This window comes from Nelumbo lutea, chromosome 2 (genome assembly GCF_056320005.1).
Source record: "Nelumbo lutea isolate HS-2025 chromosome 2, American lotus-T2T, whole genome shotgun sequence".
Classification (NCBI taxonomy): Eukaryota; Viridiplantae; Streptophyta; class Magnoliopsida; order Proteales; family Nelumbonaceae; genus Nelumbo; species Nelumbo lutea.
In genome coordinates this window covers 8,752,794-8,780,541 of record NC_142685.1, presented here as the reverse complement: position 1 = coordinate 8,780,541, position 27,748 = coordinate 8,752,794, and the positions used below count along the sequence as shown (strand labels likewise).

The 27,748-nt window shown below is 40.8% G+C and overlaps 1 pseudogene across 1 annotated transcript; it reads right to left on the bottom strand.

The window, feature by feature from the left end:
• Positions 1-6,874: 6,874 nt before the first annotated feature.
• Positions 6,875-27,661, bottom strand: LOC148868426 (ubiquitin-like protein 5 pseudogene; annotated as a pseudogene). The gene is made up of 2 exons (XR_016107082.1): positions 27,312-27,661; positions 6,875-7,086 (listed from the first exon to the last, which is right to left on the bottom strand). The product of XR_016107082.1 is annotated as a ubiquitin-like protein 5 pseudogene (transcript).
• Between the last annotated feature and the right edge of the window lie 87 nt (positions 27,662-27,748).

Below are 27,748 nucleotides of genomic sequence, written 5' to 3'. Positions count from 1 at the left end.
TCCATGTCCAGTCCGATTTTTAAAAAATTGCTGCCAATATCATTGCACTACTAATATTTTCAACTAAAGTAAAAAGTGCTGCTTTCTTTTTTAAGTATTGGGGTGATGCTAACAATGGACAAAATTGATATTCTCATAATCCCACCATCGTACCAAAATGGATATTTGAAAAGTAGCATAGTTTGGGGATTTGGAATTTGATTAACTATATATTTAGTTAGGTTCTGTTATGATTTGACTTTTCTGAAACTTGGTGAGAATTTCGTATAATCCACAGAATCAAAGAGAGACTACCTAATTCTTTCCATCATAAGCATTATTATTTTCTTAAGAATGTCATTTTTTACGTGTTATTTTTGTTAATTACTTGTTTCATATCACATATTTTAAAGAATCATTCAATCTCAAAACTTAACCTGTTAGTTGAAGTTTCCAAATAGGCTTTTATTTTTTAATGCGTCACCTCATGCTCCTCATGCGAAAGCATATATATCTTGTAATGATAATTAAGTATATGTTTGGTTCTATTTAAGTTTATCGGCGGTGTCACATAGGCATCCCGTTAACAAATGCTTTATTAATTATAAATCCGTCAATAAATGCCTCAGTTTGAAAAGAGTACAAATACATACAAAATACAAGATTTTGCACTCTACAAATTTATATTTGTAGTATTTCCAAACTGAGTCTCAACATTAATAGAAACTTCACAATGATGCCATACTTCAATGCTTTGCCACTCTTTTGGCAATTTAGTCTCAGTTTAGAAATAGTACAAATACAAATATGTATAATATAATACATACAAAATAGAAGATTTTGCACTCTATATTTTTATATTTATACTCTTTTCAAACTGAACCTTAAGTACACATTATTAGATGCTATTGTTATAGAATTAGGCCTCATTTGTACAACACTGCTTCGATTGATCATAATTACAATACTTAGAAGAAGATTAAAAATATCCAATTTTTGGCATGTAGAGGAATTGCAGTTTTCAAGTATTTTTGTTCTATTTAGGGTATCAATAAAATCTTTAAACGTATCATTAATCCTTAGATGGTTTAATTATCACCAATATGCCAATTTTATATTAACAATTAAATTAACCTGTACAGTTCTCTTACCGTTTACAGTCCCCCTCCCACTCAAACAAAATAAAACAAAACAAAACAAAATTTTTTTGATACTTTCAAAAGACACTTTCAGTCCGGTTCCATACTAACATTCGCTTTTCGGTAAGTTATTTACCTAGGTATTTACCCATATTCTTTTATTTTCCAAGTAAATAAGGCAATGACCATTTTAACCATAGAAATCCATTATTATAATGGGCATTTTTGTCTCATTCAAGTATTGACAATTTTCTTTTTATGTGATAAAGTTATTTAACCACCTAGGAAATGGGCATCACTTTCTTGGGTAAGTGGTACCGAGGAAAATAAGTTTTCCATCATCCCCACATAAAGCTGAAAAGAGAACATGGGATTGTTAGTAAATGGGAACCAAAATCTCATTGACCAACTTTCTCCTTATGTGGAAAAGTTATTTACTCAACTAGGAGATGGGTATCACTTTCCTGTATAAATGATACCTAAGAGAATAAACTTTCCCTGGTCCCCACATAAAACAAAAAAAGAACATGGAGTTCTTGGCCAATGGAAACCAAAATCCCATTGACCCCCCCCCCCTATACCTACAATTTAATAAAAGTTCTCTCCGTCCCACTCCTACTCTATTGGTTCCAAATTCTTGTACCAAAATCCTTTCACACTCAATTATCCCTAGACCCAATTTTTCTGTTGCATTATGTAACAATTAATAGAATACCTATCATATGAATTTTAAAGATCTGAAGTTGTCTTAATTTTTTAAGGAACTTAAGCCAAGAGAGAAGGGGGAAAAAGATGTGGATGCTGTTTAAAGACCTGTAAGGAGACGTGCAGATGTTTCCCTCATAAAATGAGAGCTACCCTACCTCAAATGATGAGAATGCCTTCAGTTTGACATGGTTTTTGTAATTTATAGTGTTCATCTTTTGTCCTTGCCAGTTCATACCTGCTCTACCAGAGGTCCCTACTTCATTATTATCAATATTCAAGTCTAAATCCAATTATATGGGTGAGATAAATGAATCCTGTTTCACCATTACACCATTTTGTTATATTTAAATGTCATATCAATTGTTAAATTATCGGCGCTTAAATCATTTTTACTATTTTCACTCATACCTTTTTAGTCCACACTTACTTGATTATGATCATTAAGCGTGCAAATCATCAGCATCATTGTCTTGATTTCCCTACGACATTCTTTTGCATTAATAATGCCTCCTTTGCCGCACTTCTTGCAACTAAGGATGTCAATGGGTTGGGCTAAGTACAGATTTGGCTCAAACTGAAGGCAATCTGAAGTCAGTCCAACCCAAACACGACCCATGTCCCCAACCAAAAAGAAACGGATTACCGAATCCAATTCTGCCTATCTTATTAATAGCAATATTATTCTCAGCAAATTAAGACTTTTTATAGATAAATTAACTATTAATCTATTCTTTTTTTTTTTATACAAGACCTGAACTAAAACCATCAATCGAGATTAACTAAAACTCAAATCTTACGAGCACAGATGAAAGAGAATTTACCACTTAACCCGATCCATTGGCATCCTTATTTGCAACGATGCATCATACATTCAGACAATACAATAGACTATTCCCTAGTTGCTCCATCTTTATTACATATCCTCACTAGGGAGCTGAGTCACAACCCAAAAGCCCATTTTCGGCACTGCACAGCCATCACAATTGCATTAATAAATTGATAAACTCTTTTTTAACCTTTTTCCATGCATGAATCAACTAATAAGGCTATGGACAAACTTGGGGCCACAGACAACTAAGCTCTGTATGTGTGTGAAGTAGGACAAGTTTTTAATTAACAGGACTACCCGTTGGTGTTGGCTGTAGCCAACTACTGATGATTGATGAGCACATGACATGACATGTGGAGGAGATATTTGGCAGCTTTTCTAGCTAGCTAGATAGACTGCAAAAACTGTCAATCTAGTACATGTACATCCTCAATTTAATGCTCATCATCCATCTCGCAATTTCATGGTTCTACCAATCTACTGTGAGCGACTGGGTGCCTGGGTTGTAATCATCAATTCATCATCATCATCTCTCTTTCTAAGTCTGTCCGTAGTGAATAGCTGCACAAGTATTAAGAAGGCATCAATTTCTTGTACCACATAAACGCGTAATTGAAAAGAAAGCAACGCAACTGTTTGTTAGTACGAAATAAGCGAGCCAGAGGCCCAGAGGCCAGAGCCAGTCTGGTGTGGATTGATTCAAATGCGCAGCCAAACCCCATTCACACAAACAAATAATATATATATAATTGAACCACAAAAACTGGGCGGCCTTTAGCCTTCGCCTTCGCTTTCAATTCCGATCAAACCCACCACACATTGATTTTGAAGTTTGGAGTTTGGACGCAAACATATCTAATCGATGAGGCCCACCCCCCAAGCACCGATGTCCCTTTCCAAACAACAAACTTGACTCCTCCCCAATCCTTGTTTGGTTTTCGTGTGCGGTGGAACAAGTGGAGGAAGATTTTGTCAGCCTTTCGTCTCGTGGAGAGTATAGTATATTTTGGTTGTATTATTTGCTAATTGACGAATGTGTGCGTGTGTGTATATGGGTTATAGGGTCCCAGACTGAACAGTGCAAGATGTTGACGTTTTATCTCTTTCATATTTTGTAAGCCCAAGTCCCCCTCCGCTCGCCCTCGGTTGCTTGGTCCTATCCTTCTCACCACTGCACTTACCTAATTAATTCAACTTGATCATCACGCCATGCCCTGCAACTCCACTGCTCCAGCCATGGAGATGGGCTGGACTCCCCTCCACCCTCCACTCCCGCTCTGTAAATGTCCCTATGCATTTTTATTACGTCTTCCCTCTCTCTTTCTATCTAACCACAAACTACTTGAAAAGTTGAAATATCCATCACCCATCACCCACCTCTCTTGCGTTCCACCTATACCAAGTCAATATCATTTGATTTATACTTTATTTTCAAATTTTCTAAAGAATTCAAATGTATAATTCTCTCCACCCCTCCAAAGATTCGCAGCATTCTACCAAAATAATAATAAAAAAAAAGATTCACAGCAAACAAACATATCCAATAGTTTGTTTGTGCCATGATTAATCTTCACCTTAGGCTTTCAATAATAATCATGCAACCACATCTAGGATCTTTGATTAATGAGGGCAGACATTATCATAACATCAACTTAGTCATAACAGAGTAGTTTGGGGTGACGATCATGTTTTTCATCCCCAATCCCAATCTTCATCGGGGAGAAAAATTGACATTCATCTCCGATCTTTAATGGAGATGAGTTCTCCATCAGGGACCTAAACACTTGAATTTTTTAATAAATTTTTTGAGAAAATATTTACTTAAGACAAAGAAAAAAGTTTAAAGCATATACCCCATCCCTGTCTTCAATCAGGTATCCCTATTAATTCCCACCTCTACTAAGGTAGTCTCCATCCCCAATTCGATTAGGTTGGGTACCTAGCAGAGATGGGAAAATTTGTCATCTCTAGGTTTGAAGAGATGAAGTAGAAAGACACAGGTGACATTCTTGTATATTTTTTCTTTATTTCTTGATTATTCACCTTTGAAAAAAACAGACCTCATTTCAGAAAATAGATTTTATTTTAACTCCTATTTTATTTGAGTGTGGGCAATTGTCAAAAAAATTAAATTTGTTCATAAATTTCATAACTATATTTTTTTTTTCAAACTTTATTACCCCGACGCCCACTAACTTCAACATAGATCCGCCACTGGCCAGTGTACGGAGAAAAGAGATGGATCCTGATAGATTAAAAGTTGTGGGTCCCTGTCCAGGGGAACATTGTCAAGTGCATTAGTGGGGTATCCGAAGTGATCCCTTATCTTTGCACTTTGGAGTTTTCTACTTACTTGTATGATGATGATGATGTTGATGATAATACGAAGAAAGAACAAGTACGAAATTATGAGAAAAATCTATAGAGGATCGGCATTTGTCCTTTTTTTTTTTAATCTGTGGTCTAAGAATGGCAGGTGTGGTGGGAGTATAAATCATTCTGTAAGTTGAAACTTGGTTGGTTTAATGGAATATCATCCGTGACGAGGTGATCAACTAAAGCTAAGAAGAGCACATTCATTTTTTTTTAATGGAATGTATGTCTCAAGTCCAAACTCCAACAATGGATTTTTATGACTAAATTATCCTTTCCTTTATTTATTTTTTTCTTACATCCTCTTTGAATTGGCTGAAGATTTCTTTTTTCTTTTTTTGTAAAAGAACATTTTCGCCTAATTAACCTTTTCATTTTTGGTCTATAAAACTGTAAAAAGATAACATGAAATTTTAACATTTTATTTGGGAATTATAGTGCATCCAATTTTCATTTTTCAACATATTTCATTTGCAATGCATGCAAATCCCAGAATACCGATAGGGATAGAAAACAGAGAAAAGCCTTCCACGTGTTAAAAAAGAATACAGAGAAAGACCCAGATTGCAGTTCTCTAAAATTAAAAAGAAAGAGAAAAACAAAGAAAATAAAACGAAGTAGGTTTACACGTTGTAGGTGTTCTTAGTGAACGGTAATATTTGAAATTTTACTGTCCCCACGATAAGTATGCACCCTCGTATCAAGAAACTTTGGGATGTAGTGAAATCAAATCCCACTGCTGAACCACCCTCGTGTATATATATATATATGTGTGTGTGCATGTACGAGTGCAAATGTGTCTACATATACATATGTAGACGGGGCAGGCTCAGGTTGGAACAGGCTTGGGCTTTCCAAGGGTTAGGCCCAATCCCGGCCCGAAAAATTTAAAAGCCCAATTAAATTGTGTAACAGATCCATGCAAGGCGAGCTTGGTAAAGGTAGAAACCATCCCGCCTGTAAATAATTGTGCAAGGGGCAAAGATCAAAATATCAATATACCCAATATTGATAATGCGTGTCAATGCTCCACTGTTTTTTTCAGTTTTTTTTAAATTATCAGCAATAGAGAGATGTCTTTTATCATCCCAAACTTTTAAATTTCAAAAACTGTGCACTGGTATATCATTTTTTTTTTTTTTGATAGATGGAAAAGCATCGGTGTATCATATATGCATGCATCTCCAGTCACCGAGACATCCTTGGGAGGGAATTGAAAGTAATTGTATAACTTAGCAAAAAAAAGGCAAAAAAGTGTGTATAATGTTTCATTGAACTGGATCATACTACTAGGTACCTAATTCATTTTCAGCGGACCAAATCCTTTACTAAATACAGGAAAGAGAAAAAATAGGGACAATAGCCCATGTTTTGAATTGTAGAGATTGAACAAATTGGCATGGCTGCGGGATCCGTTGCTTTAGCAACTTGCATAACAAAGGTTTCAATTACTTTCAATTCCTAGCCCCTGCTAGCATCTAAATGGACAAGTGCCCTGTTTTTATCACAATAAAAACTGACCTCTCTCTCTCGGGTATACCTGACACGTATAAAACCCGAAAAACTTTAAACAATTAAAGGGTTTCAAAAAAGTGGTAACCAATTAGGTGGTGGTATACTGGTATTATTAAAACTCACAGGGGCAAGGGTTTTAATTGGTCAAAACCCTTTCGGTATGATGCCTTTCCGGCAGAGCATAGATTTTCCCTCATCTCAGTACTTGTCTGATGGTAACGATATCTTAAACATTTATAATGCTGATTTCCACAGTTTATCTAAATGAGAACATTACCATATCAACACCCTACAAGTAAATTCCAAGAGATGAACAATAGATATACGCAGGTTGCAGAAGAGAAGCCACTCAAAACACAAGATATTTATAATTGTGCACAGATGTTCATGCCTCCATAACCACGAAATATACTTTACATATTAAGCAGAGTAGTCCTTCTTACCGAATTACCCATAGGGAGAAATTATGCTACGTACAAATTCTGCCCAAGAGATGGCATTGTCTTCCATCATTCCGGCTCATCAGTACATTGCACTTTGAAACTGAAAACATTAAGCACATAATAAGATTTTAAGCTTTTAACCAAACGATATGTATCTTAGTATATCCAAAGCCTAAAAAATAAATCCACGTAAGACCCAGAAGGCCAGAAAACTGAAAACATAATCATTCAGCAGGTCTCTAACTCGTTTCTTTTTTTTTTCTTTTACCTTTATTTTTTTTCACCAGAGGATAAGATGATGGTGACGAATGCAAACTACAAACACGTTATGGAACCTAAAATTCATGACCACAAAAGAACTGCAGAGTCATGCGAGTTCAAGCCTTAGCTTATTTTAATTCACTGCTAGCCAAGGTTGTGTTTGGTACCATCACTGTTTCTACCTTCACTGATAAGAGATATGTGTTGTCATATCACATATGATGGTGGTTACTTCAACTAAAATGATCATACTCCCCCCCACCTCCGGAGGTTGTGTTCGGTACCATTGTTTCTACCTTAATTGATGAGAGATATGTGGTCACATGATTCACATCACATAAGATGGTCACTTCAGCTAGAATGGTTATACTTCACCCCCCACCCCACCCCAAAGGTTGTGTTTGGTACCATTGCTGTTTCTACCTTTATTGACGAGAGATATGCGTTGTCACATGACTCAACATTACATATGATGGTTACTTCAGCTAGAATGATTACACTCCCCCCCAAAGGTTGTATTTGGTACCATTGCTGTTTCTACCTTTATTGATGAGAAATGTGTTGTTACATCACATATGATGGTGGTTACTTCAGCTAGAATGATTATACTCCCCCCGTAGCATTATCGCTACCTTTATTGATGAGAGATATGTTTTGTTACATCACATATGATGGTCACAGGTTGTGTTTGGTACCATTGCTGCTTACCCCCCCCCCCTCTAAAGGTTGTATTTCTTTATTGATGAGATGAGAAATATGTGTTGTTACATCACATATGATGCTCACTTCAGCTAGAATGATTATACTACCCCACCCCCGGAAGAAACTTCAATTTGACATTTTTACAAATAGCCTCCTCTACACATGCTTTTTTAAGATATGCCAGTTTCAGCTAAGCCTCAAATAACAGCTGTATGCCGATTTGTATTGATCAACCCAAAACTTTTCAAGTATAAACACTGGAACAGCAATGCTACCAAGCACAACCTAAAAAAGACCAGAACATCAAAGCAGTGAGCGTTAGCAAGAGAAAAGGCTAGCAATTACAAAAGAGCTTAGCACAAATGTGCACCATCTATGAACTCTCCCCCTGCTAGTCATTTTCCCAAATTTTTCTAAGGTGCGACACATCAAACTCCACTAGAACAAAATCTGAATTTTGTGCTTCTTATAAGATTTACAATTTTATGACCTCTTCTGTTACATTGGTTCAATAATCACTCATAGAATTAAAACGAAAATTCTATAAAACAGTTGTAAGGCCATTTATGTTGTATGGAGCAGAGTGTTGAACAATTAAGAAGCAGCATGTCCAAAAAGAAGTACACAAGTATGTTAGTTCAATGTACAAAAGGATTCTGTACATATGAACAGCATTAAGATCCCCCAAAAAAGCCAACAGCCAAAATAGAAGATAGAAGATCATCCTTGAAGTGCAGGTTAATACTCAGCCATCCTCTAAGGTTTCCAATTATTTGATTAATCAGCACCTCTTCTTCATTCTGTTTTTTATCAAAGATCCTCATGTTCCTTTCACCCCAAATAGCCCAAATTACAGCCAAAGGAATAGCCAAGTTTATAGCATTATTGATGCAAAAAGAATCAATATTGGCAAACAAAGTATTTAAATGAAAGAAAAATGAAGGTAAAGAAGAGAGGTTATTTTATTTATTTATTTATAAGCATCAGAAATAAATTTCATTAATGGAAAGAGAAAACCACCCAGCTTGACACAACGGGTGGACCAAGTACAACACATCCTCTACATCCCAATAAATACAACAGATAACCAAAGAAAAAAAAGGGAAAAACTTACAAGTTACAGTCCGGGCCTGGGCAACCCCAATCCAAATAATCCTTTCCTACCACCATCCCAGCCAAAGAATCAGCTATCATATTTGCACTCCTGGGCACCCAAATGAATGAGATGTTCAATCTGGTACCCAAGGAAAGAGCTAATCTCACCAGCGTTCTAAATTGCCAAGGAGCTTGATCCTGAGAATTCATCTATCTAATCACAAATTGGCAATCCCCTTCAACTATTATAGTTTAATGCCTTGCACTAAAGCTAACAGTTCTCTGCCCTCAAGGAGCCACCAGTTTAATCCCCTTCAACCATTATTTTCCCCATTTCCCCAATCCCCACGGGGACCCACCCTGAATGGGGCAGGGATGGGGATGATTTTTACCCCTGCGGGGACAGGGATGGGGATTTTTTTTTTTTTTTTGAAACAGGTAATGTGAAAATTTCATTAAGACAAAAAACATGACAATAAGGAGCTGTACACAGGGATTTACAAAAACTGCAACCAGCAGAACTATACCCCCAAACCCTGACTTACAAAAAGATTCCCATAACTTTCTGAAACAGTGTCTGAAGAGCTGTGTTGGTTCTTGAAGATCCTTGCATTCCTCTCCTGCCAGATGCACCAGAAAACTGCAGCAGGAGTCAGGTTCCAAGCCATACAAGTTCCTCACAAAATATGCTACTGATTCAGGGCAACAATTGTTCACCTCATACAAGTTCCTGACCTTATTCCAAACTTCACAGGAGAAACCACAATGAAGTAGCAGATGGTTGATTGACTCAATATGATTCTGACAAAGCACACAAACAGTTGTGTCCAGCAGCATACCCTTCTTTTCCAGATTATCCCTAGTTAAAATCCTGTTCAAGTAGCCTGTCCAGGCAAAAAACGCCACCTTTGTGGGCACACCCTTAAACCACACAGTATTAACTGGGATTGGCTCATCCTCTGGTCTGGAAAAATAGTTGTAAAAGGATCTAACATAGAAGACCCCCGACTTCTCCCACTTCCAAACTCTTCCATCCTCTCTCCCTATTTCCACTGGAGTGCTATACAGCAGGTGCAGCAATTCCACTAGAGACTCCACTTCCCAATCATTCAAATTTCGCCTGAAGATAGGTGCTCAAACAATGCTTCCACTATGAACCTGCAAATAGTCTGAAACAAGAGCATCTTTATCAGATACTACTTCAAAGAGGGTAGGATAAGAAACCCTCAAGTCAAGGGTCTATTATCACACCATATGTCTTTCCAGAAAAGAACTCGCCTCCCATTCCCACCTTAAAGAGAATTTCATTTGAAAAAAGACCATGAAATTTCCCAATCCTTTTCCAAACAGAGCATCCATTGGATTGGTTTAGCTCCCCCCCGGACCCAACCAGAAATTCCATATCCATACTTGGCTTCTACCACCACCCTCCACAAACCACCTTGATTCTCACCAAATCTCCAAAACCACTCTCCCAGTAAAGCAGAATTGAAATCCTTTATTCTTCTCACACCCAAGTGCGCCCCCCCCCCCCCCCGCGAGATTTGGATTTACAAATCTTGGACCAGCTAGCCAGCATGAATTTTTTTCTTCTCTTCCCTCCAGCCTCTCTACAGAAAATCCCGCATCTTCCTCTCTAAAGACTTAGCCATCCCATTAGGAATTGGATATAAAGAGAGCAAATACAAAGGGAGGGAGGATAGAACACTTTCCAGCAAAGTTAATTTACCTCCATAGGATAAGTACTTGGGCTTCCAAGAAGCCAAACACTTGTCTAATCTCTCCACAATAGGCTCCCAAATCGATTTGGAATTGCACCCAGCACCTAGAGGCATTCCCAGATATTTCAAAGGAAGTTTACCTCCTTTACACCCCCATTCCTCCACCCACCTCTCAATCTCTGGCACTTCTCCCACTGCAACCAGTTCGCTTTTATGCTTGTTTACATGAAGGCCTGATACAACCTCAAACCAATGCAGCACTGCCATTACATAACCAAGCTGATTGACTGAAGCATCACAAAATATGAGTGTGTCATCACAAAATATGTAAAATAAAAACATTTTTTATATGTATATTTTTTATATATGTATAATAATAAATAGTTTTTATAATTCTTAATTTTTTGTATGTAAAATAAAAAATATTTTTATATGTATAATTTTTATTTTTTAAGAAAAAAACTTGGCTTGTAGTCGAGCTCAAGCCAAGCTGAGCTCGACCTTGCGAGCTTTGAATCGAGCCGAGCTCGAGCTCGAGCCTAACACAATTTCAGCGAGCCAAGCTCGAATAGCCAAGTATTCGGCTCAAATACACCCCTAGTCGTGGCCCTTTTCATCAGTCTACTTATTGCTTCAGTTACACAAATAAAAAGGAAGGGGGAGAGAGGGTCCCCTTGCCTTAAGCCCCTAGAACTCCTAAAGCAACCACAAGACACCCCATTTACCAGGACTGAAAAAGGAGTATTCACACAGACTTTCATCCAATTTCGCCATTTAGAGACAAAGCTCATTCTTCTTAGGATGTAGTCTAAGAACTGCCAGTTACATGATCATAGGCCTTCTCAAAATCGAATTACAAAGTAGCCCAGCCCTCCCACTTCTCAATATAGTATCTATTATCTCATTTGCTTCTAGCACTCCGTCTACCATGAGCCTTCCCTCCACAAAAGCGCCTTGAGTTTCTGAGATTAGGGTCCCCGTTACTAGTTTGAGCCTCTTGGATAGAACCTTGAAAATTAATTTGTAGATACTACCAACCAAACTAATCAGTCTAAAGTCTCTCAATTCCTCTGCCCCTTTTTTCTTTGGGACTAGAGTTATAAAGGTGGAATTTAAGCTCCTTTCCAGAGCTGCAGAGTCATGGAATTATTTCGACATCCTCAAAACATCATTCTTTAGAAAACCCCAATTGTGTTTGTAAAATGCCATGGTGAACCCATCCAGACCCGAAGCTTTATTGCCTTCCATCTCTTTTAAAGCCTCCCAAATTTCCCCTTCATCAAACTCTCTTTCCAAATCTGCAGCTTGCTCCTCTAAGAGACCATCAAACTCCATGCCATCAAGTTTTGGCCCGTTAACCCACTCTTCCTTGTAAAGATTCTCATAAAAATCCACAATATGATTTTTAATTTTGTCTTCCTCCACCAGTACACCATTCACAACCAGCTTTTTCAGTAGATTTTCCCTTTTCCTAGCACTAGCTAATTTGTGAAAGAACTTTGTGTTGTTATCACCCTTTTTTAGCCAGAAACATTTAGGTCGCTACCTCCATTTTATCTCCTCTCAATAGGTTTTTTTGTCAAAATCCAGTTTGGCCCCTTGTCTCTTCCTTTTTTCTTCCTCAGTTAATTGCCTCTCCTCTTCAGCTCTATCAAGTTCAACTATTGTACCTAAACAGCTTTTCAGCTTCTATTCCACCCCATTGAAAGAGTCCTTCCAGACTTTAATTTGCTCCTTTAAGGCCTTCAACTTCTTACCAAACACATGACTAGTTGTTCCTTCCACAGAAACTCCTTCCCACCAGCTTCTCATCTGCTCCACGAAACCTTCCTCTTCAAGCCACAAGTTCTCATATCTAAAGGGAGATGGCTTGAATTGAATGCCACCGCAGTCTAGGCAAATGGGAATATGATCAGATAGAGGTCTAGGAAGGGCCTCTTGGGACAAATTAAGGAACTTCTCCTCCCACTCTGTAGACACCACAAAATGGTCTAACTTCACAAGAGTTGCCTCCTCTTAATTGTTTGTCCAAGTGAATTTGGCTCCAACCAAAGGAAGATCCACCAACTCCCATCTCTCATTAAACTAGCAAAACCCCCCATGCCTCTCTTGGATCTCACTTCCCCCTTTTTTCATGCTCAAAGCGAGTAGTGTTGAAATCCCCTCCTACCACCCATGGTATATTCCACTCTTCTCTTACTACATCACATTCCTGCTAGAAAAAATCCCTCAAGATATTCATGTTTGAATCATACACAGCAGTTAAAACAAATTCCCATCCATCTTCAAAAAGTTGGAACCAAATTGAAATAGAAAATTGACCCACCTTCTGATACGTGCATGCATGCAGCAGCCGAAGACCCGGTCAAAGTGGATAGCAGCAGAAGACCCGGTCATGTTAGCGCATGCATGCAGCAGCCGAAGACCCGATCAAAGTGGATAGCAGCAGAAGACCCGGTCATGTTAGCTCTTAGCTGGGATAAGCCTTATCCATTCAGTTTTAATTCTGTTAGAATAGATAAGTCTTCAATTCTGCTCCTAGATAAGTGCATTCTGTTTCCTAGATAAGTGCATTAGATAAGTCTTCAATTTCTGTTCCTAGATAAGTGCATTCTGTTTCCTAGATAAGTGCATTCTGTTTTTTTGTTGATAAGCTCCTAAGATTAAGGGGCAGTAGTTCCTATTTCTACTCCCAGTTTGTAGCACCATAAGGCTATAAATATAGCCTGAATGAATGGAGTTGGCATTGGCTTTTCTACAAACAAACTCTCTCTCTCTCTCTTCTCCTTATTCTAGATCCTTCTCCCTCTTGTTAGATAACTTGAGCGTATCATTGGTATCAGAGCCGGTTCGACCATGGACACCCGTGGAAAGACGAACACGGAGTTCCGCAATGAGGTCAATGAAACCTTAGCACGACATGAGTCGAGCTTCGACCAAATGAACACTGTCTTGCAAGCAGTGTTAACTGAACTCCAAGCCCTTCGAGCCTCACGAACCACTCCCAATACCACTCCCGAGACCAACCCCTTCGCCCATGAAGAATCCTCACAGCCCCATACTTCCCGTTCAAGCTCCACCCATGACCACCCTCATCAACACGTCAAGCTGTCATTCCCAAAATTTAATGGGGATGATCCGAGCGGTTGGATTTACAAGGCGGAGCAGTATTTTGAATTTCAAAATATTGTTCCGGACAAACAGGTGCAGCTAGCTTCCTTCCATTTGGAAGGCATCGCCTTACAGTGGCACAGGTGGTTGACCAAGCATCGCGGACCGCTCACATGGGAAGAACTCTCCAAAGCGGTGTTACAACGGTTCGGCCCCACCGACTACGAGGACCCATCAGAGGCATTAACCCGCCTAAAGCAAACCACCACTGTGACGGCTTATCAAGAAGCCTTCGAGAGGCTCTCTCACCAAGTTGACGGCCTACCCGAGAGCTTTCTCATTGGTTGTTTCATTGCAGGGCTTCGTGATGACGTTCGTTTAGATGTGAAGATCAAGCAGCCTCGAACTTTGATAGAGGCGATTGGAGTGGCCCGGTTAATTGAGGAACGAAATCACTTACAGCGGAGAGCTAGCCAACCGATTCGATCCCCACCAGCCATGACAACCCAGAAGGCGTCGCCCAACCCCATGGCCGGTGTACTTGGGCCTCCACCAAGCTCGCGCGCGAACCAGGTTTCCAGTGCTCCTTCCTCAACATTCCGGCGACTCACCAACCAGGAGGCGCGAGAACGTCGTGAGAAGGGGTTGTGTTACTACTGTGATGAGAAGTTCACCTCCGGCCACCGTTGTGCACGTCCACAACTGTTCATGATTGAGGATCCGGAACCGGCAGACGCGGAGACTGTCGAATCAAAAGAGGAAAACCAAGAAGCCATCCCTGAAATCTCCTTCCACGCTATTGCAGGAGCTGAGCACCCGCAAACCATATGTGTTCTTGGGAAACTGAAAAACAAGAACGTGACCGTATTAATTGATGGCGGCAGCACCCACAACTTCATTGACCAAGCCATCGTCTCCAAGCTTGGGTTGCCAGTGAACCGAGACAAGAAATTTCAAGTTATGGTGGCCAACCGTGAAAAGATCGAGTGTATGGGGCAGTGTCGATCTCTCACCCTCGCCATTCAAGGACACCCCGTTACCGCTGACTATTATGTTCTTCCCGTCGCAGCATGCCAGTTGGTGTTGGGAGTACAGTGGCTAGAGACGCTTGGACCCGTCGAGATGGATTACAAACAACTAACCTTGACGTTCAAAAAGGAGGGACTCTCTTGCACCTTCCAAGGATTGGGACGAGCCAGCATCGAAGCCTTAACCAACAAGGAATGCAATGGGTTACAAGGTACGGGATTTTTTTTTCAAATAGTTCCTTCACATTGCAGCGGCCAACCAAGTTTTCTTCCACCCAAGATGGACCACCTTCTCACCGAATTTTCCCATGTGTTTGAGCCGCCCACAAGCCTGCCTCCTAAACGACCACATGACCACCGGATTGCACTGCTTCCCGACAAAGGACCGGTGAGTGTGAGGCCATATCGATACCCGTATTACCAGAAGACCGAAATAGAGAAGATGGTGAAGGAGCTTTTGCAGACAGGGTTGATAAGACCAAGCAATAGCCCATTCTCATCACCGGTTTTGCTAGTGAAGAAGGCTGATGGAGCTTGGCGGTTTTGCGTGGATTACCGAGCACTAAACGAAATCACTATTAAAAACAAGTATCCCATTCCCGTGATTGATGAATTATTAGATGAGCTCTACGGCACCAAATTTTACTCCAAACTAGATCTACGGTCGGGATACCATCAGATTCGAGTGCAAGAAGAAGACGTTCCTAAAACGGCTTTCCGAACACATGAAGGGCATTACGAGTTCTTAGTGATGCCGTTCAGCTTGACGAATGCACCTGCAACTTTTCAAAGCCTCATGAGCGACCTCTTCCGCCCATACCTCCGGAAATTTATTTTGGTCTTCTTCGACGACATTCTGGCTTATTCTAAATCATGGGAAGACCACCTATCTCATTTGAGAGTTGTTCTAACTATATTATCCTCTAACAAATTATTTGCAAAAATGTCAAAATGTCAATTTGGGGTTTCGCAGGTCGAGTACTTGGGTCATGTGATTTCAGAACAAGGCGTGTCCGTTGATCCAGCCAAAATACAAGTTGTTCTCGCATGGCCTACACCGACATCAGCAAAGGGGGTCCGTGGCTTCCTCGGGTTAGCAGGATATTACCGGAAGTTCATCCGCAACTTCGGAAGCATTGCAGCGCCCTTAACCCAACTGTTGACCAAAGGGGGATTTCAATGGAACGAGGTAGCAGAGCTGGCCTTTCAGCAATTGAAGAAGGCACTCACTTCACCGCCAATCCTACGTCTACCAGATTTCTCCCAACGGTTTGTGATTGAATGCGATGCGAGTGGAACCGGGATTGGCGCCATCCTCATCCAGCAAAACCGACCGGTGGCCTACTTCAGTGAAGCATTGAAAGGTTCAGCCTTGGCATTATCCACCTATGAGAATGAGATGTTAGCTATTGTCAAAGCCGTTAAGAAATGGCGCCCATATCTGCTTGGGAAACCATTCACAGTCCGCACCGACCAAAAAAGTCTTAAATATTTACTCGAGCAGAGGATAACCACACCGGCACAAACGCGGTGGCTGCCAAAGATACTGGGCTACGACTAAGAGATCGAGTATAAAAAAGGGGCTGAGAACCAAGGTGCGGATTCCTTGTCACGTATGGCTGAATTTCAGTTTCTTTCCATCTCTATACCACACGTAGACTGGTGGCCGACGCTACAAGAAGAGGTCAAACAAGACACCTTTTATGGGGAATTGATGAAAAAGCGACCCTCCCACAAGTTGCTTCAACGGGATGGGGTATGGTTCAAGGGGGACAAGATTTATTTGAGCCCCACCTCCACCTTGATTTCAAAGGTGGTGGCGGACTGCCACTCATCCCCTGTAGGGGGACATTTTGGGTTTCATAAGACCCTCTCTCGCATCAAGCACAGCTTCCTTTGGCCCCACATGCGTCGGACGGTGAAGGAGTTCTTGCAACAACGTGACGTATGTCAGCGCTTCAAAACAGATTGCATGAGACCAACGGGATTGCTTCAGCCATTACCAATTCCTACTCAAATGTGGACAGACATCTCCATGGACTTCATCGAAGGATTGCCTTCCTCCAATGGGTACACGGTTATCATGGTAATTGTGGATCGGTTGACAAAATATGCCCACTTCATTCCCTTAAAACACCCATTCACTGCCACCACAGTCGCGAAGGCATTTGTTGCCAACGTTGTCCGCCTACACGGAGTACCAACATCCATTGTTAGCGACCGTGACAAGGCATTCATCAGCTCATTCTGGCAGACACTTTTTCAGATGCATGGGACGAAATTGTGTATGAGCTCCAGTTACCACCCCCAAACCGATGGGCAAACCGAAGTTGTTAACCGGACGTTGGAGCAATATCTACGGTGCTTTGCAGGTGACCAGCCGCGAAAATGGGTAGAGTGGGTTCCTTGGGCAGAATACAGCTACAACACCTCCACTCACTCTTCCACCAAAATGACACCCTTTGAAGCAGTCTACGGAATCCCACCCCCTAGTCTCCTGACCTATGTACCGGGTACAACTCGAGTAGGGGTAGTTGACGAATACTTGCGTGACCGGGACATCATCCTACGCGAGCTACAACATAACCTCCAGGTAGCCCGGAACCGGATGAAATGTCAAGCGGACCAGCACCAACGAGAAGTCTCGTTCGTAGCAGGTGACTTCGTGTATGTGAAGCTATAGCCTTACCGACAGACCTCGGTGGCATTTCGGCGTTCCATGAAGCTCGCCCCACGTTATTTTGGGCCGTACCCAATCATTGAGAAGATTGGTCCAGTAGCCTACCGCTTAGCCTTGCCCCCCGGCTCTCAAATCCACAATGTGTTTCATGTCAGTTTGCTGCGGAAGCACTTGGGACCCATCACCCCTACTTCCACTCAGCTTCCTCCAATCTCGGATACTTCGACCATCCTACCCCAACCGGAAGCAATCCTGGATCGCCGTATTATTCACAAGGGCAAATACCGCCCAAAATCCGAAGTCTTGGTCAAATGGATTGGGGCGCCAGCTGATGATGCAACCTGGGAGAATGAATGGCGCTTCAGAAAAGCTTATCCCGACTTCCTTGCGGACAAGGGTCCTTCAGGGGGGGAGGAGAATGATACGTGCATGCATGCAGCAGCCGAAGACCCGATCAAAGTGGATAGCAGCAGAAGACCCGGTCATGTTAGCTCTTAGTTGGGATAAGCCTTATCCATTCAGTTTTAATTCTGTTAGAATAGATAAGTCTTCAATTCTGCTCCTAGATAAGTGCATTCTGTTTCCTAGATAAGTGCATTAGATAAGTCATCAATTTCTGTTCCTAGATAAGTGCATTCTGTTTTTTTGTTGATAAGTTCCTAAGATTAAGGGGCAGTAGTTCCTATTTCTACTCCCAGTTTGTAGCACCATAAGGCTATAAATATAGCCTGAATGAATGGAGTTGGCATTGGCTTTTCTACAAACAAACTCTCTCTCTCTCTCTTCTCCTTATTCTAGATCCTTCTCCCTCTTGTTAGATAACTTGAGCGTATCACCTTCCTACCCTTCACTCCTACCACATTTGAATCCAAAATCACTACCATCCCACCTGCAGGCAAAACTTCCCAATCACAATCACGCTCTCCCTAGGCACTTCTTATTTTTCTGGGCATCCAAAGACTCCATTTTGGTTTCTTGGAGGCAAAGGATGTTAGTCTTCCACTTGCTTATATGTGCCCCTGCCTGAGTTAAGACCTCTGATATTATCATTTGAGAGAAAAACAGTTTGGTGGTCCATCCCTATCCCCGCCCTACCCTTAATCCTTACCCCTTATCCCCTCCTTTCCACCTCTCACAACACCTCCAGCATTGTCGTTGAGACCCCAAGACAATCTGAACAGCTCCCTTTCTGTTCTCCTCCCTTTCCTCCCTTTTTCTTCAAGCACTCTTCTCTCCACCTCTATAAGATACGACTTCATCAGCTCCTCCATGCCCTTGAGAGGAACCCCCAGGAAAGCGCCAAACTCCATGTAACACCCAAGTGGAAGGTTCTAGAGTTGGAATCCCTCCGTTGGCCACAGAGTCCGCCTTGCCTGTGGACTACATCTCCCTTTGCAGAGTGATCAACAACTCCCCTACAGTGGGCCAACCTCTTGCTGGCAACACAGCAATAAGGAGCCTTTGCTGAAACCTCAGAACCTTCTCCATCTTCTTCATGAACCAACAATGTCGTCTCCAAATCTGCTCATGGTTGGCAAATTGCCAACACAAAAGACCCTCCAGCCAAGTCCCTAGACCGTGCCTACTCCACTCCTCCAAAAGAATCAAGAGAATTGATTTCTTCTTCCCCGTGAGATAGACGGCGAGGCATTTTCTGAACTATCACACACTGGAATAGAGTTTTGCAGGGACAAAGCGGGGGATAGATCTTTTGGGTCTCATTCCTTAGAACCAACTTGACCCAGGTTTGGTTCAAAGACTGATAATAGGTTGGGGTGTTGGGCTCGCAACTGGGGGCCAATGTGGCTCACATGCCCCTCCAAGAACCACCCCATCTACAGCTCCCAAAATATCCACAGGGTGGAGCCGTTCGATGCATGTCACATCAAGAGAAGGTTCTTTACGATGATTCCCAAATGACAGAAACTCTTCCTCTTTTTTGTCTACCTCCCAATTTCCAGTCAGCCAGCCGTCGTCCCCGTCTGTCACAATTTCCTTACCTTTTAACTTCCTCCTTATCTCTTCTGTCACATCATGCCCAGTCAAAGTTTTCCAGATCCGGCTTTGGTTAGTGACAACAGATTCATCACAAGCCGTCAATCTCCTTTTTTCACGGGTTGTTACTCTGGCTGCAATGTCACTCTCAACACCTCCTCTCCATCCACAATCTGCACCGCAGTTGATGGGTTTCCCTCCTTTTTTTCACGGGTTGAAACTCTGGCTGCAATGTCACTGTCAACACCTCCTCTCCATCCACAATCTGCACCGCAGTTGATGGGTTTCCCCTCCAGCTCACCCTAATGCGTATCCATTTTATTGTTTCTTTAGCATGACTAGAGTTGTTTGTTTCCAGTAGCCTTCACAAAGGTCTCCTATTTTCTCCACTACTTTGGAATTCCAGAGATGCAAGGGCAAGCCATAGATGCGCATCCACAACGTATTCCACTCTTCTTTCCACTGCAAGGTTGTCATTGTCAACACTCTTGTTTGAATAGAGAGAAGAACAAGAATAATCTTAGAGGTATCAAGAATGAATGACCCCTACCTCAAAGAGTCTCTTATATATTAAAATTTAAAAGATATGTACAATTACAAGAATGCCCATATAGGGCTAAAAGAGAAAAGAATAAGAAGTAATGTACAACAAAGGACTATACAAATAAGATACATCAAGTTATAAAGTCTCCACAACCCCCCCCCCTCAAACTGATACCTAGACATAAGCATCAGTTTGTTTACAAGAAAGAGATGTCGAACTCTAGTCATAGCTTTGGTGAAAATATCAACAACCTGCATGTCCGAGGCTACATGAGGAAGCGATATAGACCCAGTAGTGAAGAGATCTTGGATAAAGTGGCAGTCCACCTCGATGTGCTTGGTCCTCTCATGGAAGACAATGTTAGATGCAATCTTGATAGCACTCATATTGTCTTCATAGAGAGGAATAGGAGTAGGGAGCTGAATGCCAAGATCCATAAAGAGAGACTGTAACCAAACAATCTCACTGCAAACCGAAGACATGGCCCTATACTTCTGCTTCAGTGGAAGACTTGGAGACTGTTTGTGGTTTCTTACACTTCCAAGAGATGAGTGAATCACCCATAAAAACACACCACCCAAAAGTGGACCTACGAGTGTCTAGACAACCAGCCCAATCCACATCAGCATATGCTCTCAACTAAATAGGAGAGGAGGAGAAGAACAGTCCCTGGGAAGTTGTGCTTCTAACATATCAAATGATGCGATGAACAACAGTCATATGAGGTTGATGAGAAGCAGAAACAAATTGACTAACAACCTGAACAGCATGAGAAATATCAGGCTGAGTCATAGTGAGATAAATGAGGGACCCCACAAGCTGGCGATATAAGGCAGCATCAGAAGTAATGGACCTTCAGATTTGGATAGCTTAAGATTTAGCTCCATAGGTGTATCAACATGCTTTTCATCATTAAGACCAAGAAGTTTAACAAGGTCAGAGGCATATTTCTGCTGACAAACAAAACACCCTCGATCACTACGATGTACTTCTAGTCCCAAGAAATATGTGAAAGGGCCCAAGTTCATGTGAAAGGAATTATGAAGTAATAGTTTCAATTCACGAATGCCTTCAGCATCATTCCCATTCAACAACATGTCATCGACATATAGTAGGAGAATGGTAATACCCTAAGGCCGTCGCCTAACAAATAAAGAGTGATCAGAAGAACTCTAGCTACATCTAGCATCAACTACAACATCGCGAAAGCATTCAAGCCATGTCCGGGGAGCTTGTTTTAGACCATATAGAGATTTTTTTAGGTGACATACTAAAGAAGAATCATTGCATTCAAACCAGGAGGAGGCTTCATGTAGACTGTCTCCTTTAACTGACCATGAAGAAAGGCACTCTTCACATCAAACTAGCATATGGTCCAAGACTGAGCAGTAGACACTGCTAAAAGAACACGGATTGTAGTGATCTTTGCAACAGGAGCAAAGGTTTCTTCATAGTCAATACAATACTCCTGACTATATCCCTAAGCAACTAAACGTGTCTTGTATCGATCAAGAGATCCACAGACTTTAGCTTAATGTTGTAAACCCAACGACTCCCAACAATGGATGCACCTGGAGGAGCAGGCACAAGACCCCAAGAGGCATTCTCATGTAAAGCATGAATCTCTACATCCATGGCTTCCTTCCAATGAGGGCTACTATTAGCTTCCTGGTAGGAGCGAGGAATATCTGTGGAGGATAGGACAGCAGACAAAGAGCTATGGTTTAAAGGAAAACCATAGCGGTCAGAAGGTCTAGATATACGAGTAAAACGACGAAGAGGAACAGAAGTATGAAGAGTGTATGAAGTAGAGGTATCACTTACACGAGCAATGGTAGGATGATGATATAAACCGAGAGGAAGGAGAGTCGCAAATGCAGAGGCTGGAGCATGTAACCGCTTGCGAGAAAAGACGATAAAGTCCTTCTCAGCAGGAGGTAGAGCATCCTGTGAATCAAAGTTTGGCAAAATAGAAATAGACGGTGTAGACAGTCTAGCAATTCCAGCAAAAAATGAAATATACTCAAGGAAAACAACATTACGTGATATACGAATGCGACGAATAGAGGGATCATAACAAAAAAATCCTTTGTGGACAGGACTGTAACCCACAAAGGCACACCTGAAAAACTGCGTAGACAATTTAGAATGTTCACAAGAGGGAAGATGAACAAAGCACACACATCTAAAAACATGAAGCATAGATAAATATGGAGAATGACCAAATAACTTCTGAGAGGGAGAACATATTACTAAGAACTGAGGAAGGAATATGGTTGATCAAAAACACAGTTGCACTAGCTGCCTCTACCCAAAAGGAAGGTGGAGTATGGGACTCCTGCAATAATGTCCTCACAACACTAAGGATATGTCCATTCTTGCGCTCGGCCACACCATTTTGCTAAGAAGTATCTGGACAACTTCGTTGCACTTGTATTCCATGGTCCTTCAAATAGGATAAAAAATCTCCATCAGTGTATTCTCCCCCTGAATCCGAACGGAGAATACGCACTTGTGATTGAAACCGAACCCGCACCATAGCATGAAACAACTTAAATGTTGAGAACACCTCAGACTTGTGGCGAAGAAAGCATATCCATGTGTACCCGGTACAATCATCAATGAACGACACAAAATATTTGTATCCAAGCCGAGAAGAGACAGAAACAGTCCAAACATCATTATATATAAGCTCAAAGGGAGAAGTAGCATGCTCAGATATGTGAGAAAATGGTAAGGTACGACTCTTACTTAAGCAACAAGAAACACAAGATGTATCAAAGGTGTGCAAGGAATGAACTTTGTTCTTAATAAGGAGGCCTGAATCAAACAAAAATTTTAATTTTTCAGAATGTAAATGACCCAAACGTTTATGCCACAAGTCCCAAACGTTATTTCTATGACTCAAAAAGGAACTAGAAGTGGAGGAATTGAAATAAACTGATGATGATGCTATTTGAGGCTTCTCAAACTCCAATGCAAACAAATGACCCAGCCTACACCCCTTCCCTTTTGCCTTCCCAGTGTTCCGGTCCTAAATCAAACATCCATCCTGAGAGAAGATGAGAATGTTACCTTCATCAATTAATTGGCCAACAGAAATCAAGTTTGTAGTGAGATTAGGAACAAGAAGGGTCTTGGTAAGAGGGAAAGATGCAGTGGGTGAAAGCTTAAGAGATAGATCACTACTACCAATGATGTTTAACTTTTCAGCATTGGCAATAACAATATGTTTGTGATGGGCTTTAGTAAGGTTACTTGGTTGGCTAGGGTAGGCTCCTGTCATGTGGTTAGTAGCTCCGGAATCAATGATCCAAGTATGAGAAGAAGAAGCACAATAACCGGAAAACTCACCAGGTAAGTCAATAGCAGAAAGAGCAGAAGAAATAGCAGAAGTTACCAGTTGTCGAATGTTTTCCTCAACCATAGATGCCAAAGAATCACCATCAATAGTAGATTTCTTACTCCCATGTGCTACAACAGCAGTGTCAATTCCATAGGTTGATCCTTCCAGCTCTATAGGAATAATATCTTCTCTATTAGACGCCATTTCAGCAAGAAAATAACAGTCCAAGCATAAGGATATCAGAGACAACCAAATTCAGCAATTAAGAACTCAGGATAACGGTCCAAAAAAGGCAAGTTTTAAGATTGTCAAGTCTAAAACCCTTCAAATATGAATATGAAGCCTAAATCAAATAAATGGGAAGCAAGAAAACCCTAGGACGACACCAAATATAGGGTTATAGGTTGATTGAGTCAGCCGATTGAGAGAAAATTGTGATTTACCAACACAGCATGCCTCTTTTTCAAGAATAAGGGGATATCTTGTGCTGATCGAAATAGTCCCTAGATATCTCCAAACCAAAAAATGAGTGTAGGATTAAGAAGAGCTGGAGAGGACCCTTCAATCTGGAGAGAAAGAAATCAGATCGCAAGCTAATGTAGAAGGCTAGAAGTCCAAAAAAAGTTATAGTCCGAAAAAGGAAATTGTACGGTGTTACAGCCCCAAGAAGATCAGAACTCCTTCGAAAACTTCACCAAATCAGATGTTGTTTGTAGGTAGAATAGATCAGGTCTAGGCGACACCAGATCTGGAGTCCAAAGCTGTTGCAGTCCAAAAAAGAAAACTGTACAATGTTGCCGCCCCAAGAAGAAGATCAGAACTCCTTCGGAAACTTACTAAATCAGATGATGTTTGTAGGAAGAGTAGATCAGGTCTAAGCAACATTAGATTTGAAGTTTGGCCTCGAACCAATGTCTCACAAGAGAGATCTAACAAAATCTCTCCTGCTGGTTGCGCAAAGAAGATTGAACAGAAAAGGGTTGATCAAAGCAGCCCTAATATGACAGGATTACTACTTCTAGTGAGTTTCACGAGAGAGAGAGAGAGAGAAAATAGATCAGAGAGCAACCTGCTCTGATACCATGTCAACACTCTTGTCTGAACAGAGAGAAGAACAAGAATAATCTTAGAGGTATCAAGAATGAATGACCCCCACCTCAAAGAGTCTCTTATATATTAAAAAATATGTACAATTACAAGAATGCCCATATAGGGCTAAAAGAGAAAAGAAGAATAAGAAGTAATGTACAACAAGGACTATACTAATAAGATACATCAAGTTATAGAGTCTCCACAGTCATATACCATGGAACCAGATGAAGAAGCTCTCCCTTGACATTTCTACTCCCAAAGAGCCAAACTCTCCTTGCTTCTTTAGAGCTTGCAAAAGTAAACAAGATCCTTGAATCTGGAAGCCTCCGAAGTCTCAAACCGCCTTTGACTCCCCATTTCCGTAGACCCCAGTTCTTCAGATCGAGCACATATTTGGGTGAGTTTACCGCACCAACTAGGCATGCTTTAAGGAATTCTACTCTTCTTCCCCTTTCAAAATCTCCATCACAATGAAAAAAACTTCTTTCCTAGCCCGTACTTCTACCTCGCCTTCCGTCGTCCAAATGTTCTTCTTGAGAGCTTCCGCAAAAGACCCCTTACCTTTTCTATCTAGAGCACCTTGCTCTCCGTTCCTTCGCAAGTAGGAACAACCAATACCCCTCCTACCTAGTCTTTGTGTAGGTGTAAGTAACCAAATAGGGCCCTCCGAAAACTTTTGCTTGTTCACCATCGTCGATGTTAGCTCCCCATTGCCTGCTTATAGGAGACAACCTAATTAGTGAATCTTGATCGCCATTTCAATGAAATTTTCATCCAATCATCCCTGTTGGCAAGGATAAGGCGTAGATAGGGAGAGAACTAACCACCCCGTGGGGCCCCCGTCCCCGCCCATGGGGATCCCTGCTTATATTAATATTTTAAAATATGGTTGAATATGTTTGAATGTGTTTGAATATATTTGGATCTTTTCTAATAGGATTGCAAATTCTAACATTTTATTTTTAATTTTTAAAATTTTTTAATTTTTTAATTTTTTTTAATTTTTTATTTTTTAAATGAAATAAAAAACAAAAACAAAAGGATTGACATCATAAAAAAAAATCACAGGGAGTGGGGAAGGAGACGGGGATAACCTTGTCCCTGCTAGTGGGGCAGGGACGAGGATAGGGATTTTCGTAGGGATGAGGATGGGGATGGCTCCCAATCCCCACCCCACCCCGTTGCCATTCCTACCCCTAACCACTCCCCCCACTTTGGAAGTCCCAAGATTTCGAAGACAGCACCCATCAAAGTTAAATTGTAGCTTCCTTCTCCCAAGAGAGGTTATTTTATAACATTATTAAATGAGGATCATAGTCTGAGCTTGATTGCAAAATAATCCTTAACATTTGATCATCCATGACTTTAGATTATTAAGGTCTAAAGATTGAAGGCACTTTGAGAAATAAAGATAGGAAAGGCTTCAAATCAAAATATTATCCAAATAGAAATAAAAGAAGGTTATATTTAGAGGTCATATCATAAAATCTATTTGTTTTTGCCATGGAGAATAATAAAGCAGGGTTATATTATTATTTTGAGAACATTTTGAAGAAGAAAAAAATCATATTGTTTATATTAGGTTAAAAGGAGGATGTCAGAGAAACAATAGTTTTTTTTTTTCCTTTTTTTTGGTGAAAAAAGGTAAGGTGATGCTTTCCGAACGAGAAAAACAAGTTTTGAATGGATATTGACATGATCAAAAGAATGTATAACAGAGCATTAGCATAAGAATAGTGAAGTCCTAGTTAGATATACATCAATGAACTGCATTCAACAAACATCTTTTTAATTGTTTATGGATGATCTAACTATATAGAAATAGGAACAGTCATTCTGTAATGTTGCTTGTAAATGACAATTTTTTCTTAACAAACTACACATGGAGTAAACACATGGCTAAAAACCGTTTCCAAACTACAAGGCTTGCTTGGATTGGTGTGGAAGCATAAAAGCAAGATGGAAAGGATTGCCAGGTCAACTGCTTTAAAGGTTTCAGCATTTGTCTCCAAAGAAAAATAACAAAAGAGGCAGTATCATGTGGGGTCTTATTCTTTTATTTGCAATTTGCTGGAACTTTCAGAAAGAAAGGAATGGTAAGATTTTTGAAGGCAGGCATCAGGAATACAATGTACTGTTGTAGTGATGGAATCCATTGAAAGAACACTTCTTAGGCAATGATTCTGGTTGATTTTAAAGGGGTTTGGTTTTTTAATTTCTCTGATGATTGTAATGCCTTCATTTTTTTACCTTTGTTAAGGGCTGGCAACTCAGTTTGTGTGGGTTGCCTTCTCCAGACTTGTGTAGTGACCAGTTCACTGACATAAACTCAAGCACCATATAGACTTCCAGTCCCCACCCCAGTTTCTAAGGGGGTTAGTGGTCATAACACGGTGGCAAAAGGCAGATTTTGAACCGCAGTGAATGTAACTTTCATGGAATCAAAGAAACGTAGTTGAAATTTGTTCATACATATAACCATGAACGCACCAAAAGATATACTACAAAAGCCACTTGGAATTTGTGCATGTATTCGTATTCCACAGGAATTTGATGAAAACATATACCGGAGGAAGAAAAAAAACACGATTTCAGATCAACCCATCAGATGAACGCCACTCTTGCGAAAACTATATGGACTACTGACCAACAGCATCAGACCAATGAAAATAAACAAAATAACAGAATTCAATTTAAGGCATGTATAACTTGTTATGTTCCAATAGCCGCTCGCAGAAAATCAAACAAACCTAGCTGTAGTAGAGTTCGAGACCCATGCCATCGTGGATCTCGTAGTCTTTGAGGGTGATGTGATCCTTGTAGATAGTGTACCATTTCTGAATACGAATTTTCTCGGCTCTTGTACCCGTCTGTGCTGCGACAAGTTTCTTGAGATCGCCGATTGTATCATCCTCGTTGCACTTCACCCTCACCTTCTTCTCCAGTCGATCATTCAATACCACCTCAATCATCTTTTCTTCCTTCTTGCACAGGTTTACTGCAGTTCAGATTGCAGAAAAACCCCTGGTGGCAGCGGGATTTGATCCCAGGTCTCTACTCCAACGAGTCAGAGAACCTACCAACTGAGCCACCATCATTTGGCCATTTCCCTACTGTTTTGTATTTTATTAAATACCTCTACTGTTTCTTAAATCATAAAGGAGACGCATGAAAAATTGTTTTTACC